Source organism: Myotis brandtii, unplaced genomic scaffold (genome assembly GCF_000412655.1).
Source record: "Myotis brandtii unplaced genomic scaffold, ASM41265v1 scaffold966, whole genome shotgun sequence".
Taxonomy (NCBI): Eukaryota; Metazoa; Chordata; class Mammalia; order Chiroptera; family Vespertilionidae; genus Myotis; species Myotis brandtii.
Genome location: NW_005372000.1, coordinates 40495 through 48456, shown reverse-complemented (window position 1 = coordinate 48456; position 7962 = coordinate 40495).

Sequence of the window (7962 nt, the reverse complement as noted above, 5' to 3'; positions counted from 1 at the left end):
TTACTCCACTGCAATTAGTATTGCCTCTGGTCCCTCCAGGAAATTCTGTTATTTTGTTCACTGCTATATATTTTGCACTTTAAATAGTGACTGCTACAAGAAAAATGTTGTGTAATGAGTAAATGGTTTTCAAAACCTTCTTTTTGGTTGTTCTCCTTACTTATACAAAAATACCTTTAGAAATTAATGTGCCTATTGAAAATTAAGAGTGCATCAGAGGAAGGCAAGCATAATTACAAGATATCTGAAATCTTAAAGATTAAAAGAATGAAATTGAAGATATTTATAATTGGGATGAATACACAAATTAGATGCAAATAACTGCCTTTTCTATTATTTTGTACATGCTAAGGGAATACATCTGGTGAATAGGAAAAGTTATAGAAATGTAGATTTGGGTTCAAGGAGTGTTGTTGATTCATGCAGATAGAAATGTCCAGTAATATAAAAAATATCATCAGTTGTATGCAGCAAAGGAAGATAACATGTGTCATGCATGATATAAGAAGTTGAACTACATGGTCACTGGGATTCCTCCAAACTCTTATACTAATTCATTGTCATTGTCTCTTCCAAAGAAAGAGTTTTCTATCTATCAAGGGCAAAGAAGTGTTTCTATTATGGTATGGAAATGTACTTGCCTGTAACGTTATCCCCTTCTCCTGGTCACATCAGCATCATGGAGTCTCCTCCCTCCACTACCTAAACTGCATTTAACATTTCTCCCTTCTTCTTCTCCCTTTTTAAGGCAGTTTGCCATGCTCTTTGTTTTCAGAAGTCTTAAGAGTGACATAATACAAGTTTTCCTTAATCAACTACCCTCTGACTCAAATTCCTCCTATTTAGTTGCACATTTTCTGTGCATCTTATATATTTTTCTTTTGTTACCCAAACTCACCCTGATGTCAGATGTTTTAAAATTTCCATTCATGATGATATTGCTCAGAAAAATTGCACAGTATTGGTTGGGAACCTTATTTAACAACACTTAGTGATACCTCTGGGGATTTTCCAAGCAAAAGGGGAATGAATATTTCTTTATGGCTCCTAGATAAATGTCCCATAGGTCCCTGATCAGAGAGGAGGTGAATTTAGCTTTGTTGAAACTACATCTGTATTTTAAAATATATTTGAGCAGGGGGAAAGTAACCTTAATAATTATCCTAAAATTTTGACAATTTTTTAGAATAAATATATGAACTGTGTCTGATATCTATTGAAGTATAAACCTGGAATTGTATCTAACTTCCCAGAACACTTCAATTTCAGTTTTTTAACTTTTGCTGTAACTTTACCTATGTAGCATGTATAGGTCTCAAAGCTTTCTCAAAAGTATTTAATAAATAATTTCAGAATCATCTGTACTAGAAACTTACTAAAATATAGTTTATTTAATACATTTGTATAATATGTTCATTTGAAACATTGCACTGTTAAATGCAATGTTTCTCCTCTACCTCAATAGAAATACAGTTTTCCTTAAAGTTGTAATTTTTTTTAGTGGATCTTGATCAAGCCTAAGGAGACACAGAAGACTGGATTGAATGTTTTCAATAGTGAAGGGATTTGGGGGAAGGAAGCAGAGAACAACATGACAATTTAATATCATCCCTTTGGTTTGTAGAAATGAGCGCAGGCTATATTGGAAGGTGAAAACAGTGAGAAGGAATCTGGTGAAATGGTACATCTTTCTTCTAGAACAGGCAGCTAGAAAGGGCAGAAACCCTGCAGATCTAGATTTTTCTTTTACAGTGAATGAAACCATTCACTAAAGCACATAGATAAAACAAAACTAGCTCTATACCACAGAGCTTCTACCCATAGTAAATTGTCGATTATTGAAAGTACAGGAAGTACAGCTTCATTCCTAAGCAGAGAGTTACAATAAGTGAAAAGCCTAGAGGCAAGCCTTCCTCTTGAAGTATGCTTTGTTTCAAGATTACTAGCATTAGGTAATATATTATTTAAGTGGCATAAACAATAAACTAGCAGATGGCAGACATACTCCAAGTTTCTTAAGGTAGAAAATCTTTGAAATATGCTTGCTTAAAATATTTTTTGTCTGTTTTTCTAATTAAAAACTATATTAAGCAAGTATACATGCTTATAAATATTATGATGTAAGAACTTATAGGTGTGAAAGGTGAAATGAAATCTGTTTATATATAGTTCTTAATATCAGCTAGGGGGGTACAAAATCATATGCCATGATGTCTATTAAAGACCATTTCTCCATATTTATGAGAGGACTTAGAAGGGAAGGAATGAAATGCATAAGAGGTCCACTTGATAAGAGGAATTAGAAAGTTGTTGCCTGGTCAGCCTGGCTCAGTGGTTGAGCATAGACCAGAAGGTCATGGTTCCATTCCTGGTTGAGGCACATGCCCGGGTTGCAGGCTCATCCCTAATGTGGGATGTGCAGGAGGCAGCTGATCAATGATTCTCTCTCATCATTGAGGTTTCTGTCTCTCCCTCTCTCTTCCTCTCTGAAGTCAATAAAAAATATATTTTTAAAAAAGGAAAGTTGTTTTTCCTATATATAACTGAAAATAGGCTTAGTGTTATTATATGCAGAATAATATGAATATTGAGTGTGAATGTATATTACTTTACAACAAAGACAAGACTATATTTCCCTCTGTATTGGTCAAATATCACCATCCTTACTATTTTTTTCAGGAAAATATTTTCAGCATCAATATCTTTCAGAAATATCTGATAATATATTTCACCCATAAAACAATGAAAGAATTTCTATAAAAAAGAAGCAAGTAGACAATTAGAAACTAACTTTTATAAGGGAAAAGAATGAATGATGGCAAAATATTTAAGGAAAGAAAAATAAAGTTGCAAAAATATCACAGAAAAGAAAGAAAAAAACAAAGAAATTAAAAATAAATTAAAAAGGAGAGATGTAGAAATTCTTTCCAGGAAACAAAAGTTTAACTTTTAGGATTTACGTTAAAAGAGAAAACTACTAAGGCAAAGGAAGAATTTACCCAAAAATAAATTCTTAATAACAGGATTTCTCAGTATCAGAAGTTTGTTATATAAAAATGTTTTTATTATTAATTATTTTTTCTTTTGAAATTAATGAGTGTAATAGTTGAGAATTCAGAATAACAAATAACTAAACACTTGTAAAATAACACACATATATGCATTTTGCTTTATTTTAATTATCATAAATTCATTGCCAAATTATGAAAGTTAAAGTGCAATAATGTTTAAAGACTGTATGTCATGATGTGTCTTGTTTATCATAAGATATAAGCTTTTTTTTTGCTTTGTCATATTAGGGTGCTTATATGTCAATGTTGAAAATCCTGTTTGGTATAATAGGTATAAAATAAATTTCATGAAAGAGGAAAAAGATTGGATGAGCGGTTTCAACTTCTAATCCTAATGGTGCCATATCTGTACCACGTGAATTACTTTCTGGACTGCCCTCAATTAGAGGCCAGCTATGGTTGGGGGTTTTATTTTCCCCTAAATACATATTTGTACCATGCTTTCCCCCAGGGCTATGTGGTCCCTGGGGGCTTTTAAGCCCTGTTTCATATTGAGATTTGGGAGTCTCCAAGATATGAGATTATGAGATTATGTGTGTTTCCTTTGGGAAGTCAGCTAGACTAAGCACTTCTGGCTTATGGTTTATAAGGTGAAAACAGGGTGCCACCATTTTATGCATTCCTGGGCCCTCTCCTTGGCATGAGCACCTTTCACATTTCTTCTTGTCTGGAGCTATATTGTGGGTAAGTAAAGCCTTTCAGACATGTTGATCCTAGGCTTATTGTGTGACAAAGCCTAGTCTTGTTCCATTCTGCCTGTGTGTAGTCACAGGGATGAAGGGCATTGTTGTATAGAGGATGTTTGGTGATTTCCTAGTCTGGGGAAAAAGAGGAGGAACATGTTCACTCCACATTCAAAGCCCAGACAATGTCAGCAAAGGATGTGTGTTCCCGTGTGGACAAGGGAAAAGCTAGATGCTCTCAACATCTCCTTTAGAGTATAAGTAATTCTTCTCTTTATATTCATTCATTTTTACAAATATGTTTATAATGACGTGACAGAGAATTAGACAATAATAACCTTACCATGTCTCAGATCAGGAAAAGAGAAATAGGTACTTTCTTTTTCCTCCAAGTCACTAGTCCACCCTTCCCCACCCCATTTCTTTTCTTCAGTTCAGTAATGTAACTCAAAAATAACCAATCACACTTCAATTTACTTTTTTTAAAAAAATCCAGGTTCTGTCCTCATTCATTAAGTAAAATAGGTGGCAAACTTGGCCTATTTAGTAAAGGGGTATGATAATTATACAAGTAGTTCTAGCACAAGTCCCCAGGTCATGACCATTATGAAAAATGGGGGAAACTATGAGAGTAACAAAGAGGAGCTTTTGAGTATAAAGAGAGAAAGGAATGTATTTCACCAGTTTTCAGTGTAGAGAGCACAGAATTCGGTATTTTTTGGCAAGCTGCTGAACATACTGAATCTTGGTTAGATAAACTGGCTATAATAATATCTAACTGGTTGATTCCTTATAGGAATGTAAACAAATTAACACATAAATTTAAATAATGAATAGGTGAATATATTTAAATAGGTAAATACAGACAACCAAATAGTACTGCTGATTTTTTTTTTTTGGTATAAAAATATGGGTAAATGTTTGAGTTGGTATGCCAGTTGGCTATTTATGTACAAGATAAACCTAAAAGACCAAGAGTAGAGGCATAGAAAATCCTTATGCTAAGTGCCAAAGGGTTCATTGCCTGGCACATGATGAAGGATTAATGGAATTTTAGAAAATTTAACAAATGATTCTTGTTGTTTTCTGTCTGATTTATTTCAATTAGCATGATATTCTCAAGGCCCATCCATGTTGTTGCAAATGGCAGTATTTCATTCTTTACTTATGATTGAGTAGTATTCCATTGTAGATATGTTCCACATCTTCTTTATCTAACCATCCATCAAAGGACACAAAACAGGAAGCAACAATTGAATAACCAGACAAACTCACAGACACAGACAATGGTATGGTTACCAGAGGGAAAGAGGGGGAGGGTGTGGAGGGTAAAGGTGGTCAAATATATAGTGCCAGAAGGAGACTAGACTTTGGGTGGTGAATACACAATGCAATATGCAGATGATGTGTTATAGAATTAATTGTACACTTGAAACTTATATAATCTTATTAACCAATATTGAGAAGGCTAACCCCTATTTTGTAAAGCTACTGTTTGGAATTCTCTGCTATTTTTTAGATGGCCTCTTATTCTAAAAAAATAACTTTGCTTTCTAGCCTGCTTTAGCCTGCTTGAATAATGAGGAAGATAAACTTAGCTTTCTGACCTTGTAGGCCAGAGACTAGATATGTCCATACTCTCAATGCCATGCCAGCTGTATTTTTAATTGGATAGAACTGTGTAGTTTTCAAGGCCCCCAGCTAGATAAACACTAAGCACACATAGGGCTGGATCTTTAATAAAAAGGGAAGTTCCGCTTGTAGCTCTGCTTAGAATTTGAATTCATTTTCTCTAAGCCCACCGCAGTGAATAAAGTGTGACTCCAAACTCTCTGAGCATTGCTTGATTTATTCCGGTTCTCTGTAACAATATCACCCCAATAAACTTAACAAAAATTAACAAATAGAATTATTTAACTATAGTTAGAGTCTATACACTTGAAATATTCAGGTTTAGTGATAACACTATGTATCTCCCTCCCCGCCAAAAAAATTTAAACTGGACATTTCAGGAAAAACATTTCAGAACAACAACAAAACGATGAAACAGTCTCAGAAAATCTAGAACTCTTTCTAACTACAGCTTTTTCCTGACATCCCTCTTCAGGACATCAGGGAGAAGATTATTCAAATGATTAATAGTATTTTATTCTGTGTCCCAGCCCCTACCTTCCTCTAAATATATGCGATCCTAGGCTATCTCTAGAGAAGCATGGCATGGAAGTGAGAAGGACGTGAAAAAGCCGACCTTGTTGACCTTCTAGATGATTCATCCTAATTATTTTGGGCACTAGGTTCAAGTGATAATCTAAAGGGGCCTGTTTTCTGTTTTAAACAGCCAGAGGCAACAATGGGTGCTGTACATACTTTGTACCAAATGGCCGCCCAGAGTGGGATGAGGAAATAGCAGAAACAGCAGTGAGAGCATCAGTCATCAGATCCAGGAAACTAAGGCATGTGGATCAGGTAATGGAAACTACTGTCATCAACAAGGAAAGAGAAACTGTGATTGATATGAGGTGGTATGGTGTGGAATATCTTGATGTGGTGTGCTTTTTGTAGTATAATGCTGCTTTGTTTCTTTCATTGAAAAAGCCTCACTGTAAGACTGAAAGAAAACCTTGAGATGGACTTCTCTTCCTGAGCTTTAATCATTATTGTACTAATAATTTCCTATATTCTGTCTCCTGTTTGCTTCCCCAGAACCACAGGCAAAAATAATGAAGTGGAGGAGGTTTGGGGTAAGTCTGAATGGTACTTGTAACCAAACCACCTTCTCCTTTGAAAGAGACAGTATAACTCATTCCATACAACCCTCTCATTCTTTACCTGGGAGATGGCTGAAATACTGGGCAAGCAGAAATTATAAGAAACAGGAGCTGTAGAGGTCTCAAGTCAGAAACAGATGGGAAGGGGGTGAAGCAAACCAACACAAAAACAAATAAATGAGAAAATAAGTCACTGATTCACTGTTAGTTAGCCTTTATAAAGGATTTTGTTTTAGCTAAATGGATATGAGTCTGAGCTAGAAAAACCTGGATTTCACTTTCAGTTAATTACTAATAGCTCTGGGCAAGCAAATTAAACATCCTGTGCCTGGGTCAGGGAATTTAATGACAACACTTACCCTGAACTCTAGAATACACAGTACTCGTTAAAGGAAATGACATTCTACCTTAGAGTTGAAAAAAGACTTATCAAGATGAGTATATGACAGAGTGACTTTCAAATAAGAAAAATAAATTGAGCAAAGCCAAGATAGTATTGAAGTATATATTGTATTTTGAGATTAGCAAGTAATCTAGCAAAATTTAAGCATGGAATGTTAGGATATAGTTTATCATTCAAACCAGAACACTTTGGATGCTTAGGGAATGGAAAGAAATAAAATGGAAATGAATTTAGATAAGGTCTAAATTTAACTTTATTGAATGTTATGCCAAGAAATTTGAGCCTTATCCTCAAATTTGTGGGGAGACATTGAAGATTTTTAAGCAGTGGATTAAAATGTCTTCAGAATTTTGCTGTAAGACAAAATTTATTTTAAAAGAGACAAAGCAGAAAAATAGATGGATGTATCTAGGTGATCTTTAAAAGACAGTAGAGTGGTAATAGAAAGGAAGAGCTGACTTAGAATATTTTTGGATTAAAAATAGAAGTTTTTCTTATCTGAAGATAGAGTACAGATAACAGGCATGCTGATATGACCTGCTTAGATTAAGAACCAAGACACTTTGAGTTATAAAGAAATTTTAACTAAGATGAGGTAGAGAGATACTTGATGAGATCACAAATATTCTGGTAGGTCATGTGGTAGATGATGGCACTATTATCCAAAAAACAAAACCCAGAAATAGAACCTATTTGGCATGGGGTAGAGGATTAAGTGACGAGTTTAGTCTTGTACATGATCAATTTAATCTGTCCATGGAAATATCCAGTATGCACTTAGAAGGAGTGCACAATTGTGACATAATCTTATTAATAAATTCATTATCTGAAAATTATTTTCTTTTTTTTGGCGGGAGGATATATGATAAAATTCTATTTATTGGAGGTTAATTTTTTTATTTTAATTAATCTTTATTGTTGAGATTATTAAAGATGTCCCTCTTTTTCCCCCCATAGCTCCCCTCCACCTGGTTCCCACCCCACCGCAGGCCCTCACCACCCTGTCTGTGTCTATAGGTAATGCATACATGCAAATA